At 36.4% G+C, this 13,443-nt stretch overlaps 1 pseudogene; it reads left to right on the plus strand.

Annotated features, from left to right (window-relative positions):
• Window positions 1-647: 647 nt before the first annotated feature.
• On the plus strand, window positions 648-1,586 carry LOC127695302 (olfactory receptor 1500-like; annotated as a pseudogene).
• Window positions 1,587-13,443: the final 11,857 nt, after the last annotated feature.

A 13,443-nucleotide genomic window follows, 5' to 3' on the forward strand; every position in this document is an offset into this window, starting at 1 on the left:
AAAAGATGATCTAATGCATTAAAGTATATGTCTTTTTCTTTGGACTGATTTTGAATGATGGGGAGTAGGTATACAAAAATTCTTCAAGAAACTTCACAGAAATAAACTATAGAATATTGTAAACAGTAGTTTACACCATTCTTTAACCAGCATGCAGGAAAGAAATGCCAAAATGTTTTCCATATCAGAAGCAATTAGATGTGATGAGGCAATGCTAGAGAAGTAGATCATGTTAAGTCAACATGGCTATAAAGACTGAATATATTTGGATGTGGGGATTTCAGTTACTTTGAAGAGAGTATGTTCAAATACTCTAAAGTATCCGACACATCTTGTATGTCACAAAACATGTCCCTTTACAATGAAATATGTGTATGGATGTTATGGGAAAGAATCAGCATACTGTACAGGATTTAGTTTATATGTCAACATCTACCAAGGACAACTGAGAAATTAAAAGACCAAGATTGTTCTATATCATAGTGAGGTAAAAAATATGAAAACTAAAGAATGTAAAAATATATAGGAAACTTTCTAAATAAACAAATGAGGCAAAAGAATGAAATTGATCTATGATATCATACAGTTACAAACACTGGGATTTTAAGAAAATATATTTTTTTTCTTAAAGCCAATAGAGGTAGAACATGACTGGAACCAACCAAACTTTCATATCAAAAATCCTCATCGTGGGTCTGCTCATCCTGTCAGAGTATCATCTTCTGTTCTATGCCCTGTTCCTGGCCATGTACCTCACCACCATCTTGGGAAATCTTCTAATCTTTGTCCTTGTTCTACTGGACTCCCATCTCCACACACACATGTACTTGTTTCTCAGCAACTTGTCCTTCTCTTATCTCTGCTTTTCTTCTGTCACAATGCCCAAGTTGCTTCAGAACATGCAGAGCCAAGTACCATCTATATCCTATGTGGGCTGCTTGACACAGGTGTACTTCTTTATGGTTTTTGGAGACATGGAAAGCTTTCTTCTTGTGGTCATGGCCTATGATCATTATGTGGCCATCTGATTTCCTTTGCATTACACCAGCATCATGAGCAACAATTTCTGAACTTTACTAGTGCTACTCCTGTGGATGCAGACAACATCCAATACCATGATGCATACCTTGCTCATGACTAGATTGACTTTTTGTGTGAAGAATGCAATTCTCCACTTTTTCTGTGACATTTCTGATCTTCTGAAGTTGTCCTGCTCAGACACTTATGTTAATGAATTGATGATATTTATCATGTGATGGATCATCATTATTATTCCATTCCTACTCATTGTTATGTCCTATGTAAAGATTTTCTTATCCATTCTCAAGGTTCCATCTATCCAGGGAATTCACAAGGTCTTCTCCACCTGTAGATCCCATCTGTCTGGGGTTTCTCTGTCTTATGGGGCAATTATTGGTCTCTACTTATGTCCATCAGGTAGCAATTCCACTGTAAAGGAGACTGCCATGGCCATGATGTACACAGTGGTGACTCCCATGCTGAACCCATTCATATACAACCTGAGGATCAGGAACATGAACAGAGCCCTAATAAGAGTTATCTGCAGTAAGAAAATCTCTGTGTAATGGCAGTACCTTGCATGGATACCTAATTTCATATAATAAATATATTGATATTAATATTCTATATGATTGTCCTTCATCATAGGACCTTCAAGGGAGGAGCATGCTACATAACTATTCAATACAGAAAAGAGAAGAGGTTTGGTGCAGTAGCCAAAGAAGAAATGTTGTTTTTGATACCTGGCTACTACTTCCTCCTTACCATGCATAAACAATGCTGAAAATTCACAGTAGATGAGGGACTGTCCAATATGATCTCTGTTCCCCTTATGTTACTGCAAAATTTTATCATGTTACCATGGTTTCTGTGGTCACAGATACATCAGTTGAAATAGTTTACATAATGGATTTATGACACTGGATTACAATGAAATCTCTTCACTAGCCTGCTTCCTTCTCTTCTTTCCTACAGGTCCTCCCATACTGATTTTGACATTGTTTTTTCTTCCCACATTCTTTCTACCTAAGATATATATATATATTCATTCGTCTTGACCCTTAGCAAATTTGTTGGAATCATTTTGTACAATTGTCATTTGTATAGTATTAGTCTTAATTTGGCATTGATTAATAAACAGGAATCATTCTATTTATTTCTCTAAGATGAGGGGAAAAATGAAACCTAGATGCTGCTAATCCCTCATGTATATTCATATTTTACTTTGTAAGACATTGATTTTTAGTGGATACATAAACACTTGTGACAATCTAAAAGAGATAGAGAAGTTTCTGTTTCATAGACTGAAGGATATGGGTTTCAATGACTCCCTGTCTCACACATAAGAACAATGTGTGAATGGCATGAGATCATAGACTACTACTTTTTTGTCTGATTTCTATAGAAAGAAGATTTTTCTTTATTTTTTAAATTCTTTTCCTATCTACAGCATGGAATAATCTTGGTCTATTTATTTCCTCAGTTGTCCTTGGTAGGTGATGACACACATCCAATTGTTTATAATCCATTCATTACTACCCCCTGCTACAGCATCTCCATGTGAAGCCAATCCTACCCCTATGGGCTTCTCACTGCCTGGGAAACAATCTTGCTTGATTATCTGTGTAATCATCAATAGAAATATGCATATCTTGATTTCTTCTGTTATCACACAGTCTTTTCTTTGTACTTCATCCTGCTTCTTGAATTGTTACGTTGTCTCCCAAACAGTGATCTATGTGATCATTCCTATGTACACACTCACCTGCAGTTTCCATAGCTAAATTCTGAAATCCAATTGTCACAGTATAACAGATTTATAAGTGACATGACAGATATAAATCATGTCCATTTCCTTCTCATGTGAGAAATGAAGTTTAAAAGAGAGAAATATTTAATGTCAATAATGTTATGTTTAATGGCTATAGGATGTAATGAAGAGCTCTGCTGAAAAGTACAAAGAAATACCACAGTGCAAAAATATAGCCTAGAATATGTAGGTCTTCAAAATATTTTAAAAAATTCAACAGGCACATAAAATAATAAAGGAATATTAAGACAATACATTGTAGTGAATACCATATGTAATGCAGAAGATGGACTGTGTGAGAGTGGAAGTAGTTTAAATAGGAGAGGAAGTAAAGAACGAGTGGGGTTAACAAAAATATTGAACAAACAAATTAGAAATCAAGCTTGGTATGATCATTTACCTATTATCTCAGCACACATGCAGCTAAGGCAGAAGTGTCAATATGTGAACTCAGCCTAGTTGCTCAGTGTGACCCTGTAAAATCAACTTCACTGCATAATGAGACCCTGTGATGTTTGCCTTGCTCACTGCATAGTAGGACCCTGTGAAATCAGCCTGAAGTGCATAGTGAGGCCCTTGGAAAATGGAACTTCCAAACATCAATTTTGGGCCAGTGGAATGATGAGCATAAAATTACATTATGAATGAGAAAATTTACACTTAGGCACATATCTAAAATAAGTTGGGATTAAAAATTGGTTTGGCTTTTATTATACAGGCAATTGCATTTTATAATTGTCAGCAGAATGAGCAAATGATGATCAGATAAGTAAAATTTATTATTCTCAAAAAGGGGATATTACCCAACAAAATGAATAATTTTGATGCATTCAACTATGTGGAGTTTCTGTAGAGAAAAAGAAGACAGATCTAAAGAGCAGATATTGAATGAGCGAATTTCATTTAGATATCTTAAAAATCCATATGCCAATGATCATGCAGAAAGGTTATGGACTTCTGCATATTTATCTTTTTACCCATAGGTTTGTGTTTCTCTCAACCACGGGCAGAGATTTTTCTTATCATATTGAATGTTGGTTAATACTGAGTCACAGAAATGTTCAGTGGCTGAGAATAAGTGACTATGATATGCATCCATAGACTGGATCTTATCTGGACCATCCCTCCTCCAAGTTTCAGGGAGCATCATGGAAGAAGTGGTACAAAGATTGGAAGAACTAGGGGATAGGGACAAGGACTGTGGGATGCTGACCTCATGATGACAGAGGTGTTGTAATCATAAGTTTCAGGGATTGTAGTCACTTGAATGCACATGATTAAGCCAGTTAAAATGTTCAGTTTGAACAATTCCAATAGCAATTGACATCCCACTTGATGAAGTGCTATGAGTAATTGCCAATTGCAGAGATTGAGAGCATTCTAATTCCCCAGTGTTGAGATCCTTGATGGGTTGTCCAGTAAAAGATGTTCAGTCCTAGTCGCATATAGATGCAATCAATGCTAAATATGCTCAGTGGGTATATGAATATGTGGATTTTTTTATATGTATGAATAATGATGAATGTTATAGAAGAAGCTGTGAATTTGATAGGTGTGTCCAATATAGCATGAGTATGACAGAGGAAAGAAAGGTGAGAAGTGATATAATTGTATTTTGAACTTTAAAATGCTTCAACATGGAAATGGAAGGGGCTCCTAATAGCCCACTCTTTCCTTTTTTTCTTCAATATATTCTTTATTTACATTTCCAGAGAGTTTCCCTTTCCTGGATCCCCGCTCCCTGAAAGTCCCATAAGCCCTCTTCCCTCCCCCTTTTCCCCAATCCACCCCTTCCCACTTTCCTGTGCTGGTATTCCCAGACACTGCTGCACTGAGCCCACTCTTTCCTTAAGAACTCTTGGCACTTGGACACTTCTATTAGAGAGAGAGTCCTTCCATGGAGTAGCGTGGACATCATCAGGCCACCCATACACTAGTGAATGACCCACAGGCATGTTCATCTGAGCAGCAGATGCACTCTGGGTTAGTAGTAGTAGTAGTAGTAGTAGTAGTAGTAGTAATGATAATAATACCTGAGTTTATAAGAGATATGTACAGGGAGGAGAGTCAAAGGAGTTGGAGAGAAGGTTCTGATATGGTGAAGATGTATTGTATAATCTAAGAAATTTTAAATTAATAAAAATAAACACTTTGAGAGAACATTAAAATTTCACAAAAATCAGAAGCTTAATATGTATACATAATGTACAAATAATGTATACACATTTCTATATGTGATGTGCATGCAATTTTTATGAATTTTTATGTATATATTTTTACGTGTGTGTGTGTGTGTGTGTGTGTGTGTGTGTGTGTGTGAGTGCATCCATATAAGAAAGGCTACAGCAAGTGAGTTTTCTGGATATGGATCACCATTTAGCATGGCTGTGATGGGTGTACTTTGAAATCGCTTTTAACTGCTGATTTGCCTTTTCTGCCACTATTATATAACCTAATGATTCTTGGGCATCAGACCACCCTATTGGGCAATTGCTTTTTTGCAGATCAACATGAAAATGAATGTTCATGGATTAATGCTATTTAGATGAATTAATAACTTTATAGAATTCCTGATTTGATTCAAATAATTTTAGGAAGAAAGTTTAAGGAGATCGTGTTAGTTTTTTTTTTTTTTTTTTCAGAAAGATGCAATAAAGTTAAAGTCATGTAATGGCTGTCCCCCGAGAATAATGAGTAAAGGCTACATAATAAGGAATGCAACACACTTTCATAAATTGCACTAAGAAGAGAAATAGTCTTAGGAAGATTCTGATCAAGAAAAAACATTCATTTTAGGTGAGATCCAAGGATGAGTCTATAGGCATGCACTATGGCACTATAGCAAGGCATGTGAAACTGTTGCTTTGATCTTATAATGGGCTTATAGAATGAAGCACTGCTTTTTATTTATTTATTTATTTATTTATTTATTTATTTATTTAGGGTTTTTGTTTGTTTGTTTGTTTGTTTTCGAGACAGGGTTTTTCTGTGTAGCCCTGGATGTCCTGGAATTCAGTCTGTAGACCAGGCCATCCTGGAACTCGGAAATCAACCTGCCTCTGCCTCCCAAGTGCTGGGATTAAAGGCGTGTGCCACCACTGCCCAGCTGAAGCACTGCTTTAAACTTACTATCAACATCCTTCTGTAACTCCCTTTTGTGTAACATTTTACCTGAGGTTTTTTTTTTTTCTTACAACAGAACTTTTTTCTAAAAGACATAAAAAGCTGAGAGTAAAAAAAAAAATTGGTGTAGACATTTTCTGCTTCATAAATTATATGTCTCTGTGTATGCCTGAATTTCTCTCTTTTCTTTTCTTTTCTTTTCTTTTCTTTTCTTTTCTTTTCTTTTCTTTTCTTTTCTTTTCTTTTCTTTTCTTTTCTTTTCTTTTCTTTTCTTTTCTTTTCCTTTCCTTTCCTTTCCTTTCCTTTCCTTTCTCTTCTCTTCTCTTCTCTTTCTTTCTTTCTTTCTTTCTTTCTTTCTTTCTTTCTTTCTTTCTTTCTTTCTTTCTTTTCTTTTTCTCTTTCTTTCTTTCCTTCTTTATTTCTTCTCCTTTATCTCTGGTTGAGGAAGAGTTAACAAACTCTGAGCCTCTCCCCTGGCCATAAGAAGCCCATGAGTCAAAAAGAGTCCAAACAACTACTTTTCTTTTCTTAACCCCCTGCTACTATCAGCAGGAGTCCATTGCCAGAAGCTATCAGCTTTTGGTCCAGCATAGCAAGAGTTAAATTGCCAGAAGCCTAAGATTTTGGCCCCAGAATAGTAAGAGAGTGATTTAGGCCCCTAGAACAGCAAGAAAGAGTTAAAGGACAGAAATCATCATTCTTTGGCATTCATCCAATTCTGTGTTCCACCTCAGTACTTGGCTTACTTGACAGTAATGTCAAGGACTCTGGCATGTACACACACACACACACACACACAGACATGTACACGCACACATACATGTATATGTATATTGTCGTAGTTTAGGTTTCATTGCTGTAAAGAGACAGCATGATCAAGTCAACTCTTATAAAGGACACTTAGTTGAGACTGGTACCTTTTCAGAGGTTCAGTCAGTTATTATCATGGCAAGAAACATGAAAGTATGCAGGAGGAGGTGGCGCTCTAGAAGGAGCTGAGAATTCTTCAATTTTATCCAGAGGCAGCCATGAGGAAGCTGTATTTCCAGGCCATGAGGAAGAGGGTCTGAAATACCACACTGGGTAGTACTTGAGCACTAGGAGATGTTAGGCCCCCACCTCCACTGAAACTCAATTACTCCAACAGGGCCACACCAACTCCAACAAAAGAACATTTTCTCATAGTTCCACTCATCACTGGCCAAGACAACATACATATATATGTCTTATATGTATATGAATGTCCATGTGTATGTATAACTGTGCATGTAGATGTACATATATGTATATACATGTATATGTACACATATTTACATATATGTGTGAAACATTGACTAGACTCTTCTTCACACACTACATGGGAATTGACTGAAAATTAAAACAAAGTTATAAATTATTTTTCTTCTTTATTTTTCTCTTTTCTGTTATATCCTGACTTCTGTTTTCCTTCATCCCTCATGCCAGACTCATCCTCCCTACATCTCTTTCCTCTGGATCTATGCTTGCTTCACCTCCCTTCAGAAAAGAGCAAATTTTTCAGGGACATCATCAAATATAGCATAACAAGCTACAATAAGACCAGGTATTATTTTCATGTCAAGGGTGGAAAAAGCAACCCAGTAGGAGGAAAGGGTCCTAAATAAAGCAAAAGAATAAGAGGTAGGCCTCTCTCCCACTGTTAGTAATTCCATAAGACCACCCAGCTACAAGTCCATAACATATATGCAGAGGACCTAAGTCAGAGCCATTCAGGCTTCCTGATCTATGTGAGTTCATTTGAGTCCCAGGCAGTTGACTGCATGGGCCATGATTTTGTCATATCCTTAATCACTCTGGCTTCTCTAATCCTTCCTATCTCTACTTCATATGACTACCCAAGCTTTCTGCCTAATTTGTGGCTGTGGGTATCTATATCTGTTCTCTTCAGTTGTCAGATAAAGTCTCCCTTGTTTCTCTGATGATTATGTCAGTCTCCAGTCCCAGAACATCATTCAGACACAACAAACTGTAGGTTGGAGGTTTTTTTACTGGGTGGTTTCCCATTCCCTTCACCTGAGTCCTTGCCTGGTTACAAAGAATGGGTATTTCAGGTTCTGTGTTCCCAATTACTAGGAGTATTCACTAGTGTCACCTTTGTAGATTCTCTGAAGTTTCCATTGCACTAGATTTCTTCTTTGCACCCTAAATGACCCCAAATTCATTCATCTCTCTTAGTATTCTTTCCATCTAATACATCTCTTGATCCCTCCTGTTCCAATATATATTCCCCACTTGCCCTGAGCCTACCAGTGAAATATATGCTATGTGTAACAAGCAGTTGAAAAGTCTGTATGATCTCCTTGAAGAAGGAAATTAGCAAAGATATAAAAAGGTGGAAAGATCTCCCATGCTTATGAATCAGAAGGATCAGCATAGTAAAAATAGCCATCTTTTTTTAAAATTTTATTCGATATATTTTTATTTACATTTCAAATGATTTCCCCTTTTCTTAACAAATCCATTTATTCAATGCAATACCCTTCAAAATTCCAACCCAAACCTCTATAGGTATGGTCAGAAAAAAATAAACTTAATACAGAAAAAAAAAAGAAACAAAAAACAGAATAGCTAAAATAATCCTACACAATAAAAGACTATCCAGAGGTATCACCATCCCTGCTTTCAAGATATATTTAAGAGCAATAGTAAAAAAAAAAATCATGGTAACGGTATAAAAACAGATATGTTGATCAATGAAAGTGAATCAATGACACAGATATAAATTCACACATCTATGGACACCTAATTTTCAATAAAGAAGCCAAAACATACAATGAAAATAAGAAAGCATTTTCAATAAATGGTGCTAATCTAACCAGATGCATGGGTAGTATGCAACTCACTATTTCTCTCTTCTCTTCTCTCTTCTTTTCCCTTCCCTCCCCTCCCCTTCCCTCCCCTCCCCTCCTCTCTCCTCCCCTCCCCTCCCCTCCCCTCCCCTCTCCTCCCCTCCCCTCCCCTCCCCTCCCCTCCCCTCTCCTCTCCTCTCCTCTCCTCTCCTCTTCTCTTCTCTTCTCTTTTTTCTTCTCTGACCAAGTCTGCTCAGTCAGTCAAAAGGTTCTCCAGCACAGGAGTGAAGACTGAAAAGAAAGAGACAATTAGACAAAATGGCAGCATGACCCCAGTCAATTCTGAGACTGAAAGCGGGTGTAATTATTATCAATCCATTTTATACCGATTTAATTACATGCAGGAATTAAGGTCAATAGTAGTACAACGAGGAATAAGCAAGACAGTAAATACAAAATTGTCAAGGCAATAAGAAAAGTCCCACATCATTTCAGTGACAGTTGTTTCCAAGGGTATGTAAGGATGACATACCTGAGCCTACTTCCTTGTCCAAGCCCAGAATCTTGCCTGAAGCTTGCTTCTGCTGTATCCTACTTCCTTATTATGCCCTAATATCAAATTCCTGCTTGAAGTCCCTGTCCTTGGTCAATGTCAGGCTACTGCCAGGCAGCACAGCACCTCAATAAGGCTTTCCACACTTCTCTCCTCTCCTCTCCTCTCCTCTCCTCTCCTCTCCTCTCCTCTCCTCTCCTCTCCTCTCCTCTCCTCTCTTCTCTTCTCTTCTCTTTTCCTCCACCTCTGTGTACTTTCTGTCCTACTTCCTAATAATTCAATTTCCATATCATGTTTGTACTTCTGCCACACACAAGAGAAAACAGTACAAACTTCCTTTTTAATAAAATTTTTGATAAAATTAGGAAATGAAAGGAACTTATATTGCCCCGCTGCCCATATGCAGAGAAAGCTTGACTCCCAGGAGGTATGTCATAACCAGATTCTCAAGATGGTAAGGCTCCAGCCAGAGACAGAAAGGACTGCTGACACCAAAGATAATCAGATTTCTAGATGCATGTGCAAGAACATAAGCAAAAGAAATCAATGCCACTTGGCACCATCAGACCTCAGTTCTCTCAACATAGCAAACCCTGGATACTCCCAAACACCAGAAAAGCAAGATTCTAACCTAAAATCCTATCTTATGAATATGATATAGAACTTTAAGGATGGCATAAATAACTCCCTTAAAGAAATACAGGAACCAACAATCATTGGTCTTGAATACCTCTTAAACATCGATGGACTCAATTCCCCAATCAAAATACATAGACTAACAGTCTGAATGTGTAAAAAGGATCCAGTATTTTTTTGCATACAGGAAACAAAACTCAGTGACAAAGACAGGCACTACCTCAGAGTAAAAGGCTGGAAAAACTTATTCTAAACAAATGGTGCCAAGAAGTACCTGGATTATCCACTTGTACATGGAAGGACCCATGGCTCCAGATGTATATATATCAGAGGATGGCCTTATCTGGCATCAATGGCAAGGGAGGCCCTTGGTCCTGTGAAGGCTCAATGTTCCAGTTTAGGGGAATGCTAGGATAGTGAGGCACGAGTGGGTGGGTAGGAGGAGCATACTCATAGAATCAGGGAGAGAGGGAAAGGATAGCGGTTTGTGAAGGGGCAACCAGGAAAGTGGATAATATTAGAAATGTAAATAAATAAAATAACCAAATTTTAAAAAGTGTAAAACAACAACAACAAGTTTTTTCCAAGTAAATAGTCTTAAGAAATAAGTTAGAGTAGCAATTCTAATATCTAATAAAATAGACATTCCACCAAAAGTTATCAAATGAGATAGGAAAGGACACATCAAACTCATCAAAAGAAAAATTCACAAAGATAACCTCTTAATTCTGTACATCTATGCCCCAATTGCAAGAGTACCACAATTGTAAAAATACATTACTAAAGCTCAAAACACACATTAAGACTTACATAATAGTAGTGGGAGAATTCAATACTCTAGTCTCAAAAATGGACAAATCATGGAAACAGAAACTAAACAGAGACACAGTGAAGCTAACAGAAGTTACTAAACAAATGGATTTAACAGATATCTACAGAACATTTCACCTTAAAAAAAAAAGAACACACCTTCTTCTTTTTGCCTCATGATACCCTCTCTAAAACTGACCATATAATTGATCACAAAACAAGTTTCAAACAATCCAAGGAGATTGCAATAATCCCTTGTATTCTGTCTGATTACCATGGACTAGTGCTGGTGTTCAATAACAACAAAACCAACAGAAAGCCCACATACTTATAGAAGCTAAAGAACTCTCTACTCAATGATGACTTGGTCAGGAAAGATCTAAAGAAAGAAATTAAAGACTTTCTAGAATCTAACAATAATGAAGGAAGAGCATACACAAACTAATGGGACACAATGAAAGCAGTGATAAGAGGAAAATTCGTAGCATACAAAGATTCAACAAAACTAAGAGATTGTTCTTTGAGAAAATCAGCAAGATAGAAAAACCCTTAGCTAACAAACTAAAGGGAACAGAGACATTATCCAAATTAACAAAATCAGATATGAAAAGTAACTCATAACAACAGAAACTAAGGAAATTCAAAAAAATCATTAGATCCTACTACAAAATCTTATACACAACAAAACTGGAAAATCTAGATAAAATGGATTGTTTTATAGATGGATATGTGGCACCAACATTAAATCAGGATCACACAAACTGTCCAAACAGTTCCATAACCACTAAGGATATAGAAGCACCCAGTATAAGTTTCCTGACCAAAAAAAAAAAAAAAAAAAAAAAAAAAAAGCCCAGGACCAGAAGGTTTTTGTGCAGAAGTTTGTCAGACCTTCAAAGAAGACCTAATACCAATACTTCTCAAAGTATTGCACAAATTAGAAACAGAAGGAAGCTAATTTGTTCTGTGAAGTCACAATTGTGGTGATATTTAAACCACATAAACACCCAACAAAAAAAGAGAACTTCACTTTCACTTAGTAGTATCAATGTAAAAAATACTCAATAAAATTCTCACAGACTAAATCCAAGAACACATCAAAGTAATCATTCACCTCATTCCAGTATGCTTCATCCCAGTGATGCAGGGATGGCTCAATATAATGAAATCCATCAATGTAATCCACTATATAAACAAACTCAAAGAAAAAATTACATGATCATGTCATTAATTGATGAAAACCCTTTGACAAAACTTTTAACTTCATGTTAAAAGTCTTGGAAAGATCAGGAAGTCAAGGCACCTACCTAAAAATAAAAGCAATATGTAGCAAACAAATAGCCAACTTCAAACTAAGTGTTGAGATACTTGAAGCAACCCACTATGATCAGGTACAAGACAGGGCTATCAACTCTTTCTTCATCGATTCAATATTGTAATTGAAGTTTTAACCAGAGCAATTAGACAATAAATGGGGTTCAAGTGAATACAAATTGGAAAGAAGAAGTCAAGATATCAGTATTTGCTGATGACAGTATATATAAACAATTACAAATATTCCACCAGCGAATTTCTACAGCTGGTAAACAATTTCAGCAAAGTGGTTGGTTAGAAATTTAATTCAAACAAGCCATAGCCTTTACCTACACAAAAGATAAACAGGCTGAGAAAAAATTAGGGAAGAAACAATCTTCTCATTAGTCATAAATTGTATGAAATATCTTGGTGTAAGTCTCACCAAGCAAGTGAAAGATCTGTATGACAAGAACTTAATTCTGAAGAAAGAAATTGAAGACCTCATAGGATGGAAAGTTCTCTCATGTACATGGATACATAGTATTCACACAGTAAAAATGGCCATCTTACAAAAAGCAATCTACATATTCAATGTAATCTTCATCATAATTACAACTCAAATTCTTCACGGCGATAGCTTGAGAAATTCTCAAATTCATATAGAACAATAACAACAACAATAACAACAACAACAAAATGAAAAATACCCCAACGATAGTGAAAACAATTCTGAACAATAAATGAACTTCTGAGGAAATCACTATCATTAATCTCAAACTCTACTACAGAGCAATAGTGTTAAAAAGCAACATAGCATTGTTACAGAACCAGACAGATCAATGGAATAGAATTGAATTCCTAGAAATAAACCCCCACACTTATGGTCACTTAATCTTTGACAAAGAAGCTAAAACCATCCAGTGGAAAAACAAAGCATTTTCAACAAATGGTGCTCCTTCACCTGGCAGTCTGCATGTAGAAGAATTCAATTTGATCCATTTTTACCTCTTCATACAAAGCTGAAGTCCAAGTGGATCAAGAACCTCCCCATAAAACCAGATACACTAAATGTAATAAAAGAGAAAGTGGAAAGAGCCTCAAACACATTAACATAGGGATTTTTTTTTCCTGGACAGAACACCAATGGCTCAGTTTTGAGATCAACAGTGTACAAATGGGACCTCATAAAATTGCAAAGATTTTGTAAGGCAACTGTCAATGGGATAGAATGGCAATTTACAGATGGGTATAAGATCTTTATCAACCCTACATCTGATAGAGTGCTAATATCCAAAATATACAAAGAAGTCAAGAAGTTAGACCCAGAAAACGGAATTATCCTATTAAAAATGAGGTACAGAGCTAAG

This window comes from Apodemus sylvaticus, chromosome 10 (genome assembly GCF_947179515.1).
Source record: "Apodemus sylvaticus chromosome 10, mApoSyl1.1, whole genome shotgun sequence".
NCBI classification, from domain to species: Eukaryota; Metazoa; Chordata; class Mammalia; order Rodentia; family Muridae; genus Apodemus; species Apodemus sylvaticus.